At 40.2% G+C, this 12289-nt stretch overlaps 1 protein-coding gene across 7 annotated transcripts in view; it reads left to right on the top strand.

Moving 5' to 3' along the window:
* Positions 1-12289, top strand: part of LIMS1 (LIM zinc finger domain containing 1) — a 150578-nt gene that overhangs the window by 51741 nt on the left and 86548 nt on the right. The window contains exon 1 of one of the 7 annotated variants that reach the window (XM_023190375.1): positions 722-852. The exons of 3 other annotated variants lie outside the window; for them this stretch is intronic. The gene's annotated coding sequence lies outside the window, so the exon portion shown is untranslated. Of the gene's footprint in view, positions 1-721; positions 1045-10758; positions 10900-12289 lie in introns of those variants that run through there. 3 more of the 7 variants (XM_023190373.2, XM_023190379.1, XM_023190378.1) reach the window with 3 other exon arrangements.

Below are 12289 nucleotides of genomic sequence, written 5' to 3'. Positions count from 1 at the left end.
CATCCTAAAAAATGATTCCTCTATAATAAAGAAATTGGGTAAAGGAGCTTTCTTACTGTATTTTCAGTGAATCCAGGCAAGGATACCTTCATTCACGGAAGGGGAAGGCTGAATTAATTGCTCTCAAGTTCTTTCTTAGCTTAAACTAAAGATCCCCTTATTCTTCAGTGGAAACTTGGCACTGAGGAGTCCCAGGAGGTGACTCAGTCGGATATGTGAGGCCTTGGCACCACTGGCCTTGCTTCTTCTCTGCACTGTGTTGGTCAGGGATATCTGGGACAGAAAATAATGTCCGCTGCTGGGGCAGCCAGAGCCTGGCATGCCCGTCTCCAAGCTTGCCTGTGCCTTGCCGCCGGAAGATGTAATGTAGAGTAGCTGCTTGACCCCAAATAGCATTCAGAGGGCACATAAAGAAGCTCCGTTGGTTCAAACATGTAGGTATTATAGAGATCCAGAGGGCCAGAGGCTGTCATTTTTTTAAAGTAACCTCTTTCTATGCTGATCACTTATTCATTTTTCTAAATATTTGTCTGCATGTTATATGTGCTTTCAGTAAGTTTTTGAATGAATTTCTTCATAAAGTATATGAAGCAACTTAGCAGGATATGAGTTATGACATTTAGGGGTGTTATCCCATTGCTTCAGAACAGTGGGGTTATCGTGTAATATGCCATGTCACATGATTTGACTAAATACAGGAAAAAAAAACCCTGAACTTGGTTTCATTGGCTCAAATATAGTTCAAGACAACGGAGACAAAGCTAAGATGAGGAAGTTCTATACAGTTTAGGAAATAGGGGCTTTCAAAGATAATTCGCAGTGATGTGAAACTGGCCTTCCAAGCCCTGATAAGTAAGTTAAATAAGAGTAGGAACCAGGAGGGAGGTTCTTTACTCTTGAACTAAGAGAAGGGGAGCTGGAGGTGCCTCAGGTAGAGTGCGTAGGTTTGCAGAACTAGGTCTGTGTGTGTAAAGTGACTAAGGCGGGGGAGTGGAAGTTTAAGAGAAGAAATGGACCTGATCGCCTAAATCAGCCAAACACAGGGTATTGTTGTATTTCTGGATTTGTTTTCCTTATGACCTATCTTTCTCAGTTATTTAAGAAGCAAATCTAAAGGATATTTGTTGAAACTCTCTATGCAGAAAGGGTCCTGGGTGAGTTGTAGTAACCTTTAGCCATGCTGATTAAAATTTCCTCCCTGCTGCAGAGGTTATGATTGTGGTTCTTTTATCTTGTAGATGTATATTTAATTATTGAAATATGCGAAAACTTTATATTTTATTGGTTTGAAAGTAGGGTGGGTGTGGAAGGGAAACTATGCCTTTTGTTTGCAAAGAAAAATGTAAAAACAATTGATAAACAGTATTTAGTGTCATGGTTTATGTCCTGCAGAACCTTCTATAAAAGACTTTAGCTTTTGGCATTTTATTACATTAATTTTTTGAAACATTATTTCTGCTGCCTAGAATCTTTGGTGGGGAAATGTACTATTTAGCAATATGTTTAGTGAACTTTTGTCCTGTCATGGTAAGAAGAAAGCAGCTATAACTAAATAAGGAGTTACTCTTATTCATTAACTTGTAAAACTCTAGTTTTTTTTTAAAAAAAAAAAAAAAAAAGAAAGAAAGAAAAAACTGCTGGTCATTTTTTTTAAAGTTTTGTTTTTAATTGACACATATTTATGGAGTACAGTATGATGTTTTGGTCCATATGTACATTATACAGTGATCAAAGCAGGGTAATTAGCCTATCAGTCATCTCAAATATCACTTTTTTGTGGTAACAACACTTAAAATCCTCTTGAGGTATTTTGAGATATACAATACAGTATTATTAATTATAATCACCTTGCTGTACAATAGATCACCAGAACTTACTCTTCCTATCTAATTTTGTACCTGTTGACAAACTCTTAGTTTCATTGATACTGTTGTTTTTCTAGTCTCTTTTTCAATTATTTCTGTTCTGATATTTGTTATTTCCTTCCTTCTGCTGGACATTGGGCCTAGTTGTTATTTTTCTAGTTCCTTGAGGTGTAATGTCAGGCTGTTATTTGAGATCTTTCTTTTTTGATGTAGGTGTCTATTGCTGTAAACTTCCCTGTTAGCTCTAACTTTTGCTGCATCCCATAAGTTTTAGTATGTTGTGTTTCCATCTTCGTTCGTCACAAGATATTTTTATATTTTTCCTTTATTTTCTTTAATTTCCCCTTTAATTTTTTCTTTGACTCGATAGTTGTTTAGGAGCATATTGTTTAATTTCCACATATTTGTTAATTTTCCATGTCCTCCTGTTACTGTAGAAACTGTTCTAGTTTCATACCATTGTGATCAGAAAAGATACCTGATATAATTTCACGCTTCTTGACCTGTCCTGGAGAATGTTTCATGTGCACTTGAGAAGAATATGTATTCTGTTGCTGTTGGGTGGAATTTCCCCTGCAGGCCTCTCTTAAAGGAACTCTAATGCCTCAGACCTACATTTGGAAAATATTTATTAAGGGGTGATATTTACCCACAAAAGAATCTTTTACTTTACTACATGACTTGCCTTATACAATGGACTTCCTATAGATTTAAATGTATTTGCAAAAGCATTGATTTTACAGTTAACCTTCAAGAACATTAAGAGTGATACCGATTGCATGTGTAAGGGAGTCTGTTATGTAGATGTATGTTGTGTGTATGTACACGTGTATGTGTGTACATTCACATACGTAGTCAGGAAATAAGGAATAGTTATAATGAACAGGAGAACACAAGTATTTTTCATGGGTAAGAAAGAAAACGTTGAAAAGAGGATGATCATTTTAATTTAGTCTTTCAGTTGATAAAAAGGGTACATGCTTTTTAGTTTGCAAACAAGGCAGCACTGCATAGCTGATAGAATGAAAATAGGATAAAATATTCTTAATGAACATAAACACTTGGTGGTGTTTTAAAAAATATACAAAAATAACTAAACATCAGGCCATCACAGGTTGTGTCAAGATTTTGAGACTAACCAAAAAACGGGGAACGCCGTGTAAGTCTAAGAGGTGGCACCATGGAGGTAGTGACTTTAGAGTTGGGCTTTGAAGAATTTGACAAATGATGGGAAAGAGTGTTGTTCTAGGCAAAGTTGGCAACAGCTTGAGCAAAGGTTTGCAGGTCAATGTTACTTTCTGTTCAGAATCCTCCAATGCCTTTCCATCTCACTTAGAGTAAAATCCAGTTTTTATTCTGCGCTGCAAGTGCTTTCTGGATCTACCCCCTGCCCTATTCCTTTCTGTGCTATGTTTTCCGCATTAGCCTGGAAGATACGTTAAAGCAGGGGCTTTGTTTCCTCTTGTTAACCTCTGTATTCCCAGTGCCCAGAGCAGTAAGTGCTCAATAAATAAATATTGAATGAATGAAAGAAATTCAAAAATTATCGACTGTGCTGGAATGTTTGAAGGATAAGAATGGCAGGGAGGGAGGGTGTATGTGGAGTACTGGTCTTGAGGGCAGTATAAAGTTTGGGGACATTAGGGAGGCATCTGTGATGTTGCAGTGAAGTGTTTGCTAATATTACAGTGTAGAGAATGGATTAGAAGGACTAAAGAGCAAGATAGCAATACCATACGAAAGCATGTGTCAGTGGGTCCTTCATTCAGTTGACGTTTGAGTGGTTTCCCCATGCTAAGCACTGTGTTAGGTTCTGGGGGACACAAAGGTGACTGAGAAATGGTTTCCATGGGTAGTGCCAGATGTATGAACATCTTGTGGCAAAGGACTGAGCAAATAAATGATGTGGTGGGGTCTGAACCTGGGCCTTGTCAGAGGCGTGGGAAGGAGTCTGAAGTCTCATTGGTAGTTTCTTAATGTCAGTAGTTCCGAGAGTTCCCAGAAAAAAAGAGGAAGCCTTCAGTGAAACTTTTTTTTTTCTTAAATTGATTGATTGACAAGGTCTTGCTCTGTCACCCAGGCTAGAGTGCAGTGGCACGATCATGGCTCACTGCAGCCCTGACCTCCTGGGCTCAAGAGATTCTTCTGCTCCAGCCTCCCAAATAGCTGTGATTACAAGCACGTACCACCATGCCTGGCTGATTTTTTTAATTTTTGTAAAAACAGTCTCGCTGTGTTGCCCAGGCTTGTCTTGAACTCCTGGCCTCAAGAGATCTTCTTGCCTTGGCCTCTCAACATGCTGAGATTACAGACTTGAGCGACCATGCTTGGCCCTTTAAGGGAACTTTTAAAAATGTTTTTAGTTTTTTTTTTTTTTTTGAGATAGAGTCTCGCTGACATCCAGGCTGGAGTGCAGTGGTGCGATCTCAGCTCACTGCAACCTCCGCCTCGCAGGTTCAAGTGATTCTCCTATCTCAGCCTCCCGAGTAACTGGAATTATAGGCATGCACCACCACGCCCGGCTAATTTTTGTATTTTTGGTAGAGACAAGGTTTCACCATGTTGACCAGGCTGCTGTTGAACTCCTGACCTCAGACAATCCACCTACCTGGGCCTCCCAAAGTGCTGGGATTACAGGCGTGAGCCACCACGCCCAGCCTAGTTTTATTTTTTTAATACAGGGACTTACAGTGATTTTAAATTGCGCCTTGCCCAAAAGTTAGCAATATATTGATTGACCCATTAGTTCCAGGAGAAAGAGGTATACAGGAGCAGTGTTTTAGCTCCGAGTCAGCGTGTCACTTCTGGGGCACAGTTTGTCAGAATCGTTGCAGGATGAAATAGTTACAGAATAGTTACAGGATGTCCTGTAGAGTGCTTGATTAAAATAAGTGAAGTGGCAGGTGGGGAGGTATTTTATTTATTTATTTATTTATTTTGAGACGGAGTCTTGCACTGTCGCCCAGGCTGGAGTGCAGTGGCGTGATCTCAGCTCACTGCAAGCTTCGCTTCCTGGGTTCACGCCATTCTCCTGCCTCAGCCTCCCAAGTAGCTGGGACTACAGACATGAGCCACCACACCCGGCTAATTTTTTGTATTTTTAGTAAAGACAGGGTTTCACCATGTTAGCCAGAATGTTCTCGATCTCCTGACGTTGTGGTCCACCTGCCTCAGCCTCCCAAAGTGCTGGGATTACAGGTGAGAGCCACCGCACCTGTCTGTGGGGAGGTCTTTGATACCCCAAATGTTGCCACAAATGTATGGTAATATTGTTGGGAGAAAAGAATACTTTATCAGCCCAGATGGGACATATAGGATCTAAAAAATTGAAAAATAACTTGTACCAATTTTTGTGTGTGGGAGGGGGTGTGTGGAGAAAAGACAGAGATTCCCTTATAGGGCTTTAAAATGTACTACGCTAAAAGAAAGTTTGTTTGCAGCCTGGGAAGACATTTAGACTACCTAGTTCTTTGGGTTCAGCTGTTTATGGTCTTTCTTGTTACTTATTTAACAGTTTCAGACCATAAGGAGCATATGGTTTTGTCACTTGTTCCTTATTCATTGAGCCTGTTTATCCTTGAAATACTGTGGTGTAAGTTGAAAGACCACGGGTTTAAATTTTACTTCTGCCATTTGTGTGATTTTGAACACATTGTTTAATATCTGAGTTGCATATTCCTCATCTGTAAATGGCAATAGTATTTAATCTGTAAGTAGTGTATGTAAAAGGATCCTAGCTTGATATTTGGTGGGATCTAGGTGGCCAACAAATGTTCTCCTTTTTATTGTATTAATAGTAAAATATGTATAACATTCACCTGTGAAGGACACTTGGGTTGGTTCCATACCTTGGATATTGTGAATAATGCTGCTGTAAACATGCGTGTACACATACCTGTTTGCATCCTTGTTTTCAGTGCTTTTGGATATATACCCAGAACTGGGATTGCTGGGTAATGTGGTAATTCTGTGTTTAACTTTTTGAGGGACTTCCAGTCATTCTCTGCCTTTGTTTTTTAGTTTACTCTGCATCATTTATGCATATCTCCTTTAAGATCCAGAATTGCTAGAGGTCAGGGTTGAAAGCAACCAAATTCACTTTAGTGCCTGGTAGTCTCATGGTTTTTCTCCACTTCCAAACATGTCCAAACCTTGTCCAAGCCTCCCACTGTCTGACTTCTACTGTGAAAAAAGCCGTTCATCTCTTTCTTTTGCTTTTTTCTTTCTTAAATCTTCTCCCCTTCGATTGCCTTTTCTTTCCCTCACTAATTCTTTCCTTCTCACCTCCTGCCTTCTATAAAGGAATGCTGGGGAAAAGGTCTTGCAGGGGTTACTTCTCCATCCCCACTCTCAGGCCTACCCAGACCTAGAGTTGCTGTCTTTGTGAAAAGGGACATAGAAGCAGAATGACATCCAGATGCTAGATAACATCAATTTACAATAAACTGTAAGCCAGACTTTCAGAAAAATTAGCACCTGTATAATACTAAAAAATGCTAAGTATTTGGGAAAGATTGGGTGGGGAATGAGAAAATAGCATCATCCATGGGAGTAATTCAACTGTCAGGGCTGCCAGCCTAGCACGCTGCTAGCAACAGCTGGGAAGAAATCATAAAGTGAATTTTCCACAGACAAACCAGCCAGAAATAAACACCAGACTGCCAAGTCAGATGTGATTTCTTAGTCATAAAAGGTACTTTTCATTCCTGTAATCCTGATTGGCCTGGCCAATAATTAAAAGTCAGCATTCAGTTTTATTTTACTTATTTCTAGGACCATTATAGAATCCTTCAGTCATTACATATCTGGGGAGACCTTAGTGGTAAGTAAAGGATATCCATGCACTTGAGGGGAAGGAAGTGTTCATACATGAAATAGCTAGAATAGTAACAAAGCTCCCTTGAAATTCAGGCAGTAGCGATGAGCTACTGGTAACAGCCCTAAGGAGAAAATGAGCAGCAGCCAGAATTTTGAGATTAATTTTAATAATTTATTAATGAATGGACCAGCAGAGAAGAGGTGGGAAGGATATGGTCGACAAGTGGTAGGAATGAAGAATTCAGCTGTGGGGCTTAGAAAGTTCACCACACACGCCTACCCTGTAAGTTACGGTGAATTCTGTGGAAGTGATTAGAGTGGAGAAGGAACAAAGAGGGTTGGAATCCAGACGTTCCATGACTAACCCCAACATGACTAAACTGAATGCACCCACAGAAAGGGAAGTGACATTTACTGAGAACACATTTTATGTTGCTGCATGCTTAAAATGCTTTCTTTGTGTTCTCAGTCCTTATGGGGGTTTATTTTGTCTACATTACAGATGAAGAATCTCACCTGCAAATGAAGAAAGTCGCCTGGCCGATAAGAGATCGTTTGAAATGAAAGGATTTCAGGGTTTCTTTCTACTGAGCTTATTCAATAAGTAGGGCTTATTATACTATCTAGAATGGTGCTATCCTATAGAAATATAATGTGAACCCCATGTGTAGTTTAAGATTTTCTAGTAGCCATTTAAAACAAGCAAAAAGAGATAGGGAAGATTAATTTTAGTAATATGTTTAATTTAACCCAGTATATCAAACTGTCATCATGTCCAAGCTATATACATATCATGTCGTCAGCATTTTAAAATTACCAAGAGAATCCAGTGTGTACTTTAAAGTCCATCTGAATTCAGACTAGCCACATTTCAAGTTGCTGCATGTGACTACTGGCTACCAAAGTGGACAGCATAGCTCTAAAAAAAAGGTAGAGAGACTCATCCTAAAAAAATTAAAGGTAGAGGCCCTGCTTTGAAGCCATTGAGAGGAATTATGGTGGGGAAGGAGAGCAGCTTCACCTGAGGTGGAAAGCTCTGTGGAAGGAAGGTACCATACATAAAAGCAGGGCTGCTCTGCGAGGACATTACTGACTGAAGGGCTATTTATGGAAGGCAGTAAGGTCATACCGACCTTTATCACCACTGCCAGTCGTGACCACAGGAAGGCTCTGTGGTGTTGACTGCTAGATGCTGAACCGTATTTGGGTGGAGTTGTGAGGATGCTGTGTCTTGGCAAATCTACTAACCATTAGGAGTGGAAACCACAGCCTTTAATGTATGTGTGGATGTCATTCCCAAAGAATCTGTTCTTCCAGTGCCTTTTTCAGATGTGGAGGTGTGATGTGTGCTTGAGGAAGTAAGCATGAACAAACTACCTTATATGGGAATTCCCAGACCTCAGCTCCACCCAGACCAAGATAAATGGTGGTTTCAGACTGCTATTCCAGCAAAACAGGGACCATCCTATGTTTATAATGTTCAGTCATTTCTTCCATACTTTCTTACTTTAAAAAATATTATTGAAATGTCCGCTTGGTCTTCTTTCTTCTTGTGATTCTGCCCACTTTGTTGTCTTTGTCCCACTTGGTTGTTTGTCCCATTATACTTGGTTTATTTTGTGGCTGCTGCTGTTTTGTAGTCAACTATGTACTAGGAATCAGTGTATCCCCCAGGTCCTGTTCTTGGCTCTCAGCTATGGGACTTTAATTCTGTTCCTTCATTTGAAAAATGAAAAGGATTAGAATTAGAGTCCTTTATAATCTTTTGGGGCCCTCATTTTACAGCTCGTTTGGAGCCTCCTTTTTTTATTGTGGTAAAAAACACATAAAATCTACCATCTTAATCATTTTTAAACTCGACAGTTCAACAGTGTTAAGTACACAAGAAGGTGCTACTTATAACAAAATGTCAAATAAGATCTAGAGGCTTGAGGAGAACCTGAGGTTGTCTGTGGAGGGTGGAAGGCTTATGCTGGAGTGGCTCCCTGAGAGCGAAGATCAGGAGTGAGGGACGATCTCCTAGTATTCACTTGCAGAAGTAACTTAAAACTGCTAAAAGGATGTGTGTCAGGGCTTTGGCATTCTGCCCAGACATAGAAAGACTTGATACTGTTTTGACTTCCTGTGTCCCAGTAGCTATTCAGCAGCCAACATTTGTATAGTATTTTATCTTTCTCAGCTTATTTTTAATTAACAATAATTAATATTCTTAGTATTAATACAAATCAATTCCTAATTCTTACAAAAGTGTGAGATAAATGAGCATGTGCTGTCTTTAATTTACAAAGGAGGAAATGAAAGGGTTTGAGGAAGATGAGTTGTAGGTCACGCTGTAGCTGTGGAAGGGGCAGAAAAGCCAGAGAATGGCTCAGGAGTCTGGTGATATATATGATGACAACATTTTAAAAAAAAGAGGTGGGGAAAATCACCTTTTGGAATATTAGCATAAATGTAAAATGATTTACAGAACACTTCAATGGAATTCAGTTAGGTTTCAGATTTTACATTCCCCATTAGGGGTGTATGTAAAGAAAGGGCATGTTGGCCAGGCGCAGTGGTTCACGCCTGTAATCCCAGCACTTTGGGAAGCTTAGACGGGCAGATCACCTGAGGTCAAGAGTTTGAGACCAGCCTGACCGACATGGAGAAACCTCATCTCTACTAAAAATACAAAATTAGCCAGGCGTGTGGCGCATGCCTGTAATCCCTGCTACTCAGGAGGCTGAGGCAGGAGAATCGCTTGAACCTGGGAGGCAGAGGTTGTGGTGAGCCGAGATCGCGCCATTACACAGCCTGGGCAATGAGAGCGAAACTCCGTCTCAAAAAAAAAAGGGCATGTTGAGGAAATAGGAGCTTGAAGTACGTGCGATGGTTCATTAACTTCCCTACGAAACATCTATTTTTTTTTTTTTTTAAGACAGAATCTTGCTCTGTTGCTGGAGTGCAGTGGCGTGATCTTGGCTCACTGCAGCCTCCACCTCCTGGGTTCAAGCGATTCTCCTGCCTCAACCTCCTGAGAAGCTGAGATTACAGGCACGTGCCACCACACACAGCTAATTTTTGTGTTTTTATTAGAAGCGGAGTTTCTCCTTGTTGGCCAGTCTGGTCTCGAACTCCTGACCTCAGATGATCCACCTGCCTCAGCCTCCGAAAGTGCTGGGATTATAGGCATGAGCCACTGTGCTTGGTCAAAACATCTTAATTGGACCTTTTTTAAATTCACAGACCACTTTGAGACTCTAACACTTACGACCTTCATAGAAAAAAATGCACAAAGGCACATGCATAGAAAATTTTTGTGTAACTTCAAGGAATTCATGCCCCCAGTCCCGCCACAGCAACACATGATTGTAATGATGATTGCATTTCTGAAGACTTTTTTAAAGCCTTTTTTTAGTTAGGAGAGGTAAAATGTTGTGAATTCTCGATAATTGAATAAGCAGCAAATTCACTAGCAGTCACTAGAGGGTGATGTTTTCTAGCATACAACATCAAGTTCTTTCTGGCAGGTTGCCATTGTAGGTTCCTGTGTATGTGCTTGCTTGTATGTATGTCTGTGTCTGTGTGTGATGGAGACAGAGGCACACACACGCTGTCTCTACCTGCATAGCTAAAAGAATTTCTTTGTGCATATTTCTTTTTTCTCCTTTTCGCTTATCTATAATATAAGCAGAAATACCTTTTCCTCTTTTTTTTTTTGAGACAGAGTCTTGCATGTTACTCAGGCTGGAGTGCAGTGATGCAATCTCGTCTCACTGCATCCTCTGCCTCCCGGGTTCAAGCGATTCCCCTGCCTCAGCCTCCTGAATAACTGGGATTACAGGTGCCCACTGCCACACCCGGCTTTTTGTGTTTTTTAGTAGAGGCAGAGTTTCACTATGTTGGCAAGGCTGGTCTTGAACTCCTGACCTCGTGATCTGCCTGCCTTGGCCTCCCAAAGTGCTGAGATTACAGGCGTGAGCCACCATGCCTAGCCAGAAATGCTGTTTTTTAAAAAGTCTTCTCCCACATGTTCTACAGATGAATTCTGAATGTTTTCTAATATATCCTTGTTTTTCATCATCCTAGGAATAGCTGCCAATTATGAGCACCCACCGTGGTTGACTGTGCACTGGGTGGCTTATGAACTTTACCCCTTATCCCTACAACTGCAGCATGTGCTATTTCATAGATTAGGACCTGACGTGTAAGTAGCTGGCTCAAAGCCTTCCATCTGGTAAGTTTGCCAGTATATCATCAGTTCATAGTAAACTCAAACGAAAGTCTACTTTATCCAAACTTTTTAGTTTATAAATGAATTTTTGTCACCTAGTATGTCTTAGATTTGATTTGAGACTTTTTGTTGTTGTTGCCACAGCTTTAATAAAATTAACATAAACTTGTGACTTTGTATAGGCTAGGAGGAAGGAGAGATTGAACAGTACTATGTTTGGAAGGAAAGATTGAAGGTAGGGCAGCCAGATGGTTAGCTTTGCAGATACCAGGCCAGTGAGAAGAAAACAGCTAGTTCAGTATTTTGCTCAGGATTAGGCCCTCATGGTTGGATACTAGCCATCTTGCAGGGTGTGGGAGTGGGGAGTCCTTTTGGGAGAACAGAGCGGGTGTGGGAGTGAGGCCTGCCCAGGCAGATGTGTGCCAGTCTGACACTGTTCATTTCTTCTGTTGTTTATGCCAGTTCAGGCATCATGGAAGCTGCGTCTGTTTCTCCTGTCTTTGTAAACGTAGCCCTGGTCTTTCAAAAAGCTGTGGTTGTGTGGGTCTTTTAAGGTATTCCTTCAGGAATTGTGGTGTCCGCTATTTCATTTAAGGAGTTAGCATCTTATAAAGAAAAATCTGTTTTCTCAAGGCTCTGTAGTAATGACATTTTAAGTTTGTCAAATATGGTATTTACTTCCTATTAGAGTCTCTAAATTTCAGTCTGTGGGCCAAATCTACTTTCTGTTTAATTATTTTATTTGGGGGGGGGGCGATATTTATCCCCTCAAGCATTTATTCTTTGTGTTACAAACAATCCAATTATTTTAGTTATTTTTAAATGTCCAATTTAATTATTATTGACTGTAGTCACCCTGTTGTGCTATCAAATACTACGTCTTATTCATTCTTTCTAACTAATGTTTTTGTACCCATTAACCATTCCCTTCCCACTCCCCATCTCACCACTACCCTTCCCAGCCTCTGGTAACCATCCTTCTACTGTCTGTGTCCATGAGTTAAATTGTTTTCATTTTTAGATCCCATGAATAAGTGAGAACAAGCGATGTTTATCTTTCTGTGCCTGTCTTATTTCACTTGACATAATGATCTCCAGTTCCATCCATGTTGTTGCAAATGGCTGGATCTCATTCTTTTTTATGACTGAGTAATACTACATTGTGTATAAGCACCACATTTTTTCTTTATCCATTCGTCTGTTGATGGACATTTAGGTTGCTTCCAAATCTTGGCTATTGTGATCAGTGCTGCAATTAACATAGGAGTGCAGATATCTCTTTGATATACTGATTTCCTTTCTTTAGTGTATATACCCAGCAGTGGGAGTGCTGGATCCTATGGTAGCTCTATTTTTAATTTTTTGAAGAGCCTCCATATTGTTCTTCACAGTG

The sequence above is a fragment of the Piliocolobus tephrosceles genome, chromosome 15, assembly GCF_002776525.5.
Source record: "Piliocolobus tephrosceles isolate RC106 chromosome 15, ASM277652v3, whole genome shotgun sequence".
Classification (NCBI taxonomy): Eukaryota; Metazoa; Chordata; class Mammalia; order Primates; family Cercopithecidae; genus Piliocolobus; species Piliocolobus tephrosceles.
The sequence above is the reverse complement of the archived record's forward strand: the minus strand, read 5'-3'. Positions and strand labels throughout refer to the sequence as shown.